This window comes from Mytilus edulis, chromosome 11 (assembly GCF_963676685.1).
Source record: "Mytilus edulis chromosome 11, xbMytEdul2.2, whole genome shotgun sequence".
NCBI lineage: Eukaryota > Metazoa > Mollusca > Bivalvia > Mytilida > Mytilidae > Mytilus > Mytilus edulis.
The window spans coordinates 78,712,714-78,724,769 of record NC_092354.1 but is presented as its reverse complement, the minus strand read 5'-3'; positions in this window follow the sequence as shown (position 1 = coordinate 78,724,769).

Genomic DNA, 12,056 nt, shown 5'->3' with positions numbered 1-12,056 from the left:
TCCAAAATTATTCAGCAAGAAATTTTCAATTGCACAGTATTGCACAATAGCAAGAGATTTTCAATTGCACAGTATTGTGCAATAGGAAATATTTTCAATTGCACAATATTGGGCAATAGCAAGAAATATCTAATTGCACAATATTGTGCAATTGCAAGAAATTTTCAATTGGAGTTATCTTTCTTTGTCCAGAATAGTAGTCATTGATTTATACAATATACAATGTACATTCACTTTTACTTCCAACTGATAAATTAAAACAATCTTACCATTCAGTGATAACAAGCACTTTTTTACATTTTAATATGTATTTAAATGAGTAGTTATTGTTGCAAACTCCATTAGAAATTTCAATTGAGATCAGTTTTGGAATAAGGGAAAGGGGGGTGTGAAAAAAAAATTGGGGGGGGGGGGGGTTCAATTTTTTTCATTTCAGATTTCATAAATAAGAAGAAAATTTCTTCAAACATTTTTTTGAAAGGATTAATATCCAACAGCATAGTGAATTGCTCAAAGGCAAAAAAAAAAAATTAAGTTCATTAGACCACATTCATTCTGTGTGTCAGAAACCTATGCTGTGTCAACTATTTAATCACAATCCAAAGGAGTAGGGGCATTAAGGCCTGGTTTTGGCCCAAGAAAATAAAATGTTTGATAACTTTTTTCAAATTGGCACATAATCTTCAGAATTGCATAGGGTCAAGAAATATAAATGAAAAACATTAAGATTCTTATGTGATGACGTCACAATTACGTCATAATATGTACTGTTTTCACAAAAACGATGAAAATTTAGAATTTATGCAGTTTTCCATCTTTATTTCTGTTGTGGAAACATCGTGCGCAGCCAAGAAACAACAAAATAATTTAACTGAAGCTTTATTATTACTATTGACAAAATCTCACCAAATATAAAGTTGTTTCTTGGGTGCGCACATACTTTTCCAATCGAAAATATACTTTAAAATTTGATGAAAAACAAGGAAAATCACAAAATTTTACAAAATATGCAAATTAAGGTATGATTTGTTGCCATGATAACTTGTTCAATGTCCAAAACTATTTTGTTTTTCTGAATTCCTTCTACCTGAGATACTTTTCAGTAATTTAAAAATATGTATGATAACTTTTAAATTTGCAGTAAATTTTGGGCCAAATAAGGGCCTTATTACCCCTACTCCTTTAGAGCTGAATCCAGCTTGAATGTTGTGTCAATACTTGCCCCAACCGTTCAGGGTTCAACCTCTGCGGTCGTATAAAGCTGTGCCCTGCGGAGCATCTGGTTATATATTATCGAAAAACATCAGAGGCGGATTTTTGGAGTAGTCCAGGTCCCCTTTTGGAGCTACATATATATTAAGTGCATATACTTTCTCCAAGCATCACTTCAAAAGATGAATCCCCCCCCTTTTTTTTTCAATATCCTCGATCCGCACTTGAACAATACAAAAAATAGTCTCATGAAGTTATAATGGTACCAAATTGATCACGTTTTATGAAAATACGGCCAACAAGAAATGAACGACCTCTCAATAATTTTGAAGAAAAGATAAACGAAATAGTCTTATATGAAATATAGCCATATGTCATATTTAAAATTAAACTCGGACTCGATCTGAAGTTGTCTTATCATATGTTGTTCGTTGTTTTCTTGTGTGCATGTCTTTTTTTAACAAAAAATCTATGAGGCCCGCATTTTTTTTTAATATAAATATATAAAGTAATAGAGACAACGGAGTTGGCGTACGTGGGTTCGATTCCCACCCTCGGCTTTTAACGGTGTACGTACGGCTGGTGCAAAGTGGGCAGATTAGCTTAGTGGCCCCGCGCCGACTCTGCTTGTCTCTTCGTGTAAAAAAATCTGCCGGTTCATGCAACGTCCGCCGACTTGCCTTATCGTATGTGTGCGTGTATAATTACCGTTATCCGTTTAAAACTCAACAATCAACACAAAGTTACATAATATATATGTGTTGAACGAATTTACACTCTACTCATTAACTCAAACTATTTTTCCATAGCTAGGACACTACATGATCAGAGGTTGATAGCAATTAAAAACATCCTGCAGGTTTATGTGGAAGCGAATAATTGCAGAATGTGCAATTTTCTCTTTTTTTATTGTAAAAAATGTGATGACGGTGTTGCGAGATACGATTTTTTTTTTTGAAATCTTGATAATTCGTGAATGAAGATCATTTAATTAGTTAAACTGCAGTGAAAGGCCAGGGAAGTTATTGCCGTAATTAGAGGCGTAAACTTTTCACATTGTAATCTTTACCGATCTTTGTCGTTTTTCTTTTGAATTACATTACAATTTGTCACGTCTGGGCCTTTGTATATGCCTTGCATCTTCTTATGTGATATTTTAAGGTTTTGTTCAGTATCTAAGGCCTATATATATAGTTGCTTCCAGCTATACCTAATTTGATATCTTAAAAAATGAATACAACACTGTTTAACTTCAAGCGTTCCTATATAAAATGTGGTATGATTGCCAATGGGGCAGCTCTGAACAAGAGACCAAATGATGCAGAAATAAACAAACATAAGTCATCGTAAGTCACTGTATGGCCTTCAACAATGAGCAAAGCCCATACCGCATAGTCAGCTATAAAAGGCCCCGAAATGACAAATGTAAAACAATTCAAACGAGAAAACTAACGGCCTTTTTTTTATGAACGAAAAACATATATGTAACACAGCAACAAACGACAAGCACTGAATTACAGGCTCTTAATCTGGGACAGGCAAATACATACCGAATGCAGTGGGGTTAAACATGTATAAGCTGGACACTCCCCAAACCTGAGCGAACTGTAAAACCATCAGTTGAAAAAGCATTAACCACTAACAACTAATAAAAAAAATCGTGCATTTATGAATTACCTTTATCAGGATCGCCCAAAGTCGAATATTTGAAAGCCAAAGGATGTATACATCATTGGTATTAAAACCGAAACACTAAAAAGTTCAATATGACCAAATAGGGACATAAAAATAGCCAACATCAGTATATGGCAATTCTTTCTTCTTGTGGCTCACTTCTACTAGTGCATGGACATTTTTCTCATTTATGTCAACAATAAATACGAATTCATTTTTAAAAACATTAATAAAAAAAATTACAATCTGCCAATAGAGTTCCTCTGGCCTGCCTGGTAACGGGTGGTCTGCAATCACATATATCGAGCTAACAAAGAACAGCTACTCTTCTTGGTAAGTGGAATTCTGCCAACACGAAACTATTGAGATAACCAGAGATTTGTGCTCTGTTTGAGAGTGAGTCAAATGAGCACACGTTGTTTCAGAAATACCCGCATATCAAACTAACCGATATGTTTAAAATAGCTCCGCTTGAGTCTGCATCACCCGGAATGAACTCTCCTTGAGAGTGAGCCAAAGTAACGTACTAAAAACAGGTACACATCAAACTAACCTAAACATGTTCTCTGCTTGACAGTTAGTCAAAGGAAGTATCACAAACATTTACACATCACACTAACCGAGAAATGTTCTCTGCTTGACAGTAAGTCAAAGGAACGTATCACAAACACGTACACATCACACTAACCTAAAAATGTTCTCTGCTTGACAATGAGTCAAAGGAACGTATCACAAACACGTACACATCACACTAACTGAGAAATGTTCTCTGCTTGACAGTAAGTGAAAGGAACGTATTACAGACACGTACAAATTAAACTAACCGAGAAATGTTCTCTGCTTGACAGTAAGTCAAAGGAACGTATCACAAACACGTACACATCACACTAACCGAGAAATGTTCTCTGCTTGACAGTAAGTCAAAGGAACGTATCACAAACACGTACACATCACACTAACCGAGAAATGTTCTCTGCTTGACAGTAAGTCAAAGGAACGTATCACAAATACGTACACATCACACTAACCGAGAAATGTTCTCTGCTTGACAGTAAGTGAAAAGGAACGTATCACAAACACGTACAGATCACACTAACCGAGAAAATGTTCTCTGCTTGACAATAGGTCAAAGGAACGTATCACAAACATTTACACATCACACTAACCGAGAAATGTTCTCTGCTTGACAGTAAGTCAAAGGAACGTATCACAAACACATACACATCACACCAACCGAGAAATGTTCTCTGCTTGACAGTAAGTCAAAGGAACGTATCACAGACACGTACACATCACACTAACCGAGAAATGTTCTCTGCTTGACAGCAAGTCAAAGGATTGTATCACAAACACGTTCACATCACACTAACCGAGAAATGTTCTCTGCTTGACAGTAAGTCAAAGGAACGTATCACAAACACGTTCACATCACACTAACCGAGAAATGTTCTCTGCTTGACAGTAAGTCAAAGGAAGTATCACAGACACGTACACATCACACTAACCGAGAAATGATCTCTGCTTGACAGTAAGTGAAAGGAATGTATCACAAACACGTTCACATCACACTAACCGAGAAATGTTCTCTGCTTGACAGTAAGTCAAAGGAACGTATCACAAACACATACACATCACACTAACCAAGAAATGTTCTCTGCTTGACAGTAAGTCATAGGAAGTATCACAGACACGTACACATCACACTAACCGAGAAATGTTCTCTGCTTGACAGTAAGTCAAAGGACGTATCACAAACACGTACACGTCAAAATCACTGAGAAATGTACTCCACGATCGTAGCTATGTTTACGTCAAAACGCCCGGGCGTACACTTGAATTTGGTAAAACCAAATATTTTCATTTAGATATTATTGAAAGAATTGGTTAACAGTACATCAACCTTCTAAGTCTTTCTTCTTTTTAATTTCGAATAAAAATGACAAAATTGGTGTCATATTTATATATTTGTTCATGAATGTACTCTACTTTGGAAATAACAGTATGCATTTGACAGCCGGTGAGTCAAAGCTACGTATCAAGATCTATCAAATACACAAATCAAACTAACCGATAAATGTATTCTGCTTGGGAAATGTCAGTCTGTAAACTCACATTATATCGAGGTAACCCCGACAAGTACTCCGTTAAGTAAGTGAGGATATCTGCCAACGTCCACCACATGTTAAAATTGATGGTATTATCGGTATTCTATCTAGTCCTACGTGTAACTCGGTGAATGTGATGAATATTTTCAACTCGACTCCTCGACGTAGACGCAGTCATGGTCATCGTCATTATACATCACCTTCTCTGCATAATGTCTCTATATTAATGACTTGCTGCCATTATATTTATACAAAAGCCATCACATTCGTACGAAACTTTATTCATTACCACTTTCAAAACTTCATTCTCTGTTCAATTTATGTTTGGAATCCACTGTTATAAACCCTCATTCAAACCAATACAAACTTGAAGCTATAATTTCGGATATTGCAAGTCACAGACTTTTCAAGCCAGTCTGCATTGGAAAAGTTGAAAAAGAGAAAAGATCTTTCCTTAATCTTTCCTTTGCCAACAAAGGTCTCGATGGCGTCAATTTAGGCAATATCCTTCATCATAAATTAGTTCAATCGAAAATACCTCCTTATTTCAAAGACCAGTCTGTACCAATCATTTCTTATACCTATACCAAACCTATTGCAACTAAAATTTTCAATTACAAACACGTTTTGCAAGATCTCGATATTGACGACTTCAAGTCTAAACCTCTTGATTGCACTTGTGCTAATTCCCAATTCACATATAATCCTGCTGGCCACGTTATTACCGGTGACCTCAACATTGTTAATAACACTTCTCTACGAAATGTGTTATCGAAAGGTCCGAAATATCGTGAGCCTAAATCCATCAATTGGAAATACAACTTTATAATTGTGATGGATTCAGTAGAGGATCATGCCAGGCAATGGGCTAAGCGCGAGAAGGAAGACGTAGACACTCTTTCCGAATGGATTAAGGCAGTGAGGTCGTTGATACAAATCAGAATTAAGAAACTGAATGAGTCTATCAATGTGCTACGTCAATCTTTAAAGACCCAAATGTTGAAAAACACATATCCTAACTCCATGACAAATATGTTGTTGTCCCCGCAGATAAAGCCCCAAACAACATCGATTTTGTGTGTAAAACTCATTACATTAACTGCTTGATAAACGAATTAGGTATTGACAATTCACTTGGAAACTCAACATATACCCTCATGGCCATTACTAAAGAGGAAATCCTGGATAATCATAGGTCTGTTCTAGGTTCCATTGGAATTTCAACCAAAGATGAAGAACTGGATCTTCCATCACTGTATTGTATACCTAAACTGTACATAAGTGTCCTTACAAACAACGGTATATTGGTGGGTCTTCCAAGTTCTCCACGAAACCTCTTTCTATATTATTAACATATATTTTATCAGCAATCAAAGACGGGCTTCGAAGTTATTGTGAAACTGCCTATTCTAGAGGTGGCGTGAATCAGATGTGGATACTTAAAAATTCCAAAGATCTTTTAGAGTACATACAATCTAACTCTCTTTCATCTTGTAACAGTATTAAAACATTTGACTTTTCTACTCTTTACACAATTATTCCACATTCCAAAATAAAAGACAAATTGAAAGAGTTGGTATTGCTTTGCTTCATAAAAAAAGAATGGCCAACGTAGATACAAGAGTTGGTATTGCTTTGCTTCATAAAAAAAGAATGGCCAACGTAGATACAAGTATCTTGTCTTAGGGAGGGATAAATCCTACTTTGTAAAGGATCACTCTGATTCAAAGAAAAAATTCTCCGAAACTGATATTACCAAGATGCTTGATTTCTTGATTTACAACATATTTGTAACGTTCGGAGGACGTGTTTTTCAACAGACTGTTGGAATTCCAATGGGAACAAACTGTGCCCCTCTATTTGCCGACTTGTTTCTTTATTATTACGAGTCTGACTTCATGCAGGAACTTCTTAGGAAGAAAGAAAAGAAGTTAGCAATATACTTTAACTCTACTTTCCGCTATATAGATGATGTTTTTTCACTAAATAATTCAAAATTGGGTGACTATGTGGAACGCATCTATCCCATCGAACTGGAGATAAAGGATACTACAGATTCAGTTAAGTCTGCATCATATCTTGATTCTTGACTTACATCTAGAAATTGACAATGAGAGTCGGTTGAAAACAAAACGGCTTTACGATAAAAGAGATGATTTCAGATTTCCAATTGTGAACTTTCCATTTCTAAGTAGCAACATTCCAGCCGCACCTGCATACGGGGTATATATCTCCCAATTGATACGATATTCCCGTGCTTGCATTTCCTATCATGATTTTCTTGATAGAGGGTTGCTGCTCACAAGGAAACTATTAAACCAAGAGTTCCAAATGGTGAAGTTGAAATCATCCCTTCGTAAATTTTACGGACGCCATCACGAGTTGGTTGACCGTTATGGAATAACCGTTTCACAAATGATATTGGATATGTTCATTACGTCGTAACTACAATCCCCTTCCCTTTCATGAATGTGACCTACCGAATTAGACTATTTACCGGATTTGTTATCACATAAGCCACACGACGGGCGCCACATGTGGAGTAAAATCTGCGTACCCTTTCGGAGCACCTGAGATCACCCCTAGTTTTTGGTGGGGTTCGTGTTGTTTATTCTTTAGTTTTCTATGTTGTGTCATGTGTACTATTGTTTGTCTGTTTGTCTTTTTCATTTTTGGCCATAGCGTTGTCAGTTTATTTTAGATTTATGAGTTTGACTGTCCCTTTGCTATCTTTCGTCCCTCTTTTAAACTAATCGAGAAACGTAGTCTACATGGGAACATATCAGGCTAACCGAGAAATGTGATTTTGAGATCTTTTGAACGGTCTGCAACTCTCACATATCAAACTAACCTTGAGAACCGACAGTCTGCACTGCAAGCACACACATATCGAGCAAGCCTAGAAATGTATACTCTGCTTGCGAGTAAGCAACACATTTGAGAACAGAGGGGAACAGTTGGTCCCCATTGGAATAACAGCCAACGTACTTGTAATCGGCTTTTATAATTATACAATGCAATTGCATAGTATTACATGGTATTATAAACGCATAAGATAGATAGAATTTCACTCCTCTGGATACAATTTACCTATAAAATGACATGTCTGGGGGAAAAATTCCTGTGACAAATTATCCCCAGGATAAAATATCACGGAGGAAGAAAGCAACCGTTACACATACATGTCCCATATGTTATGTACTTTACTATAACATATGTAACATATTAATTGATAGTTTTAGCAAGGTCCATTGAAAAGATGATTGCAAACATGACAATTCACAATGAGTTATCATAATTGTACAATTACAGACGTTTATAATGTGAAAAGAAGACATTAATTTTAAATGTTTTCTACAAAGAATGTTATTTATTTTTTGGTTATCTCCCATTTTATAGCTTTTTTCTCCCCGCAATGAAAACCAACTATATTTTAACTTCTATTCTGGAAGCAATTATTTTTTCTCCAATATATACCCGTTACGATCCATTTAGCTTAACTTATAAATAAGTTAATAAACCGAAAGAGGATATGGATATGCAATTGCATGGGGCCTGGATTGTTGAATTTTGTGCATTTTTTTAGAAATTGCATAGGTGCTGAATTAAGATTGTTGTTAGTCTAAAATTAATTCACCACATCTAGAGGAAGGTTAAATTAATGTTTGGTTGCCTTCTCAATGACATATGCCACAATATGAATTAATATAAGCTTATATTAAAAAGTGATACTTCATCAAAATCATCACAAAATTCATAAGACGACCATGATCAGCGACAAGAACACATCTCAAGAGAAGAGCCAGGAGTCAAGTTTGATTAATATTTCATTGTCTTCTCATCACTGAATATACCACAATATATGTTATCATAATGCTGCACCGTTGTCGGTTGTTGTGGCATAGCACATTTTCCGAATTTACCTTGAAGTTGGGTATTTTTTGTAAATACATTTTTTATATAAAAAAAATATATGGTGTGACTAAAATGCTTCCTGCTTCAAACTTGAGTACATGCTGAAATGTCTCGCTTTCTTTACTGACCATTGATTTTATGTTGATAGCCCGAAACATAAAGCGTCATTACAAATATCACACAAACGTAATATGATTCAAGAAAATGAGGTGAAGGTTAGATAAATCAAACTTGAAATACATGTAGACTTTACGATCATTCAACCCACCAAATATAGCTGGACTATTGCTCATAGTTTCTAAGGAACAAACTTAACAATGGAAACTTAACATTGACCAATGAACCATTAAACTGAGGTCAATGTCAAATGATACCTGCAAGACATACATATACCCTAACAATCCTTCCATACAACAAATGCACTTGACCTATTGCATATAGTTTAAGAAAAACAGACCAAAAGGCAAAAACTTAACACTGAGCAATGAACCGTGAAAATGAAGCCTGCCAGACTGATAACATATTCATTATTAGATATTTCCATACACAATATATATATATAGTTGACCTAATGCATATGCCATATAGTATAAGAAAAATAGACTAAAACACCAAAACTTAACATTGACCTCTAAACCATGAAAATTATGTCAAGGTCAGACGACATCTGCCAGTTGGACATATACACCTTACAATCATTATATACACCTTACAACATTGAGCCAAGGCTCCGTGTTGAAGGCCGTACTTTAACCTATAATGGTTTACTTTTTTAAATTGTTATTTGGATGGAGAGTTGTCTCATTGGCACTCACACCACATCTGCCTTTATCTATTATACACCACTTGCACTGTATAGTAGACCTATTGCTTATAGTACAGTATCATATCGAATATATAGACTTAACCACGAAAACTTAACCTTGTTCACGGAGTCATGAAATGAGGTCGAGGTCAGATGATAACTGTCTGACAGGCATGAGGACATTGCAAGGTACGCACATACTGAATATAGTTATCCTAGTATACTCATAATAAAACGAAAGAAATTAACATTACACATTTTTTTAACAAACGATGAAAATGAGGTCAAGGACAGTGGACATATGACAGACGGAAAATTTATAACATAAGGCATCTATACAAAAAGTATGAAGCAACCAGGTCTTACACTTTCTAAAATAAGTTGCGTAACGCCGCTACCGCCGGATCACTATCCCTATGTCGAGCTTTCTGCGACAGTTCTCTAAGTCGCAAGCTCGACAAAAGAATAATTGCAGAATTTTTGGTGATTGGCGGGATATCCTTGGTTTGATGTGATGATTTGTCTCAGTGCATGGTCTCGATGCAGTGGCGGATCCAGAACTTTTCATAAGGGGGGGGCCCTGTGGTTGACCTAAGGGGGGGCCCGCTCCAGTCATGCTTCAGTGATTTCCTATATAATCAACCAAATTTTTCCCATGAAAGGGGGGGCCCGGGCCCCCCAGGCCCCCCCCCCCCCCTGGATCCGCCTATGTCTCGATGACGGGAAACCTTGTGTTTTAATGTGATAAGTTGACTCAGTGGTCTCGATGACGGGAAACCCTGTGTTTTAATGTGATAAGTTGACTGAGTGCTCTCGATGACGGAAAACCCTGTGTTTTGATGTGATAAACTGAACCAGTGGTATCGATTACGGGAGATCCATGGTTGGATGTGATTAATTGTTTCAGTGGTCTTGATGACGGGAGCCTCTTGATTTGATGTGATAAACTGCCTCTGTGGTCCTGATGACGGGAGCCTCTTGGTTTGGTGTGATAAACTGCATCATTGGTATCGATGACGAGAGATCCATGGTTGGATGTGATAAACTGCTTCAGTGGGCTGAGTGGTCTTGATGACGGGAGCCTCTTGGTTTGGTGTGATAAACTGCCTTATTTGTCTCGATGACGGGAGATCCTGGGTTTGATGCGAATAACTGCCTCAGAGGTGTCGATGACGGGAGGCCCTGGGTGGGATGGGATAAACTACCTCTGTGATCATCTAAAATGCGAGAGACCCTGGGTTTTTATGTGATAAACTGCGCATGCCTCAGTGGTATCGACGACGGGAGACCCACTGGCCGGATCGACATGAAAGCAAACCGAGAGACCTTTGGTTTGATGTGATAAGCTGCCTTAGTGATCTCGATGACGGGAGACCCACTGTGAAAAACTGCTAGCCATGTCAAACCCGACTCAGAAATTGCAGAGTCAGACATATGTTTTTTATCAGTCTTAGTTTCTTTGGAATTTTTGTTGTGTTGTTGCTTTCATAAAAAATACATACTAAGAGATTTATCTCATGTTGAAGACAATCTTGATCTTTTTAAAATGCATTTTTTTTCTTTCTGTAGTGTTGAGTTACTGTAATCAGAGACATATATATGTCTCTGCTGTAATAGGATATCTTTTAAAGGGGAAATTGTATCCGGAGATTATACCAATCAAAATGCAGGTTTGACATATCTCAGAAACTAAAGCAGATAGAGCTATCGGACAAGGGTAGACATCATAATCAGGTCAAGGTCTATCTTGTTGATTTAAAACCCGGATTTTCAGAAAAAAAATCGGACGACCCATTGTCGCTGATTTTTTTTTCAATTTCCACGTTTTGTGTTTATCATCTTGAAAACCATACCAGACAGAGAGAAAATTTTCGGAGTAGAAAATATGACCTGAACAAGCTTATGAAGTTGGGCAATTAGGTATAAAACTTGGCATAAAATCGTTAAATGACCAATTATAAGAGTTATTGCCTTTAAATGATAATATTATTCCCTTCATGCATGTTTTTTATGAAAGGAAACTATATATACTATAGGTAGATTTGACATCTCGATACTATAGGTAGATTTTTTCATTGTGTTGTGCGGTTGGTTTCATTTACATCTCCATGCAAATGATGTTCAATGATTATTTGTAGTTGGTTTGTTGTCATTGACATCTTCATACATCATACAGATGTCCTCTAATTTAATGTTGGGTTGCTGTCACAAATATATCTATACAGTAGATAGGTGCCCAATAATTTTTTGTCAGGTTGGTGTCAATGACATCTCTTTGTAATAGATATATGTTTTAATTAATTAATTTTGTTTGGTTGTTGCCATTTACACAAATGTCTTGACAT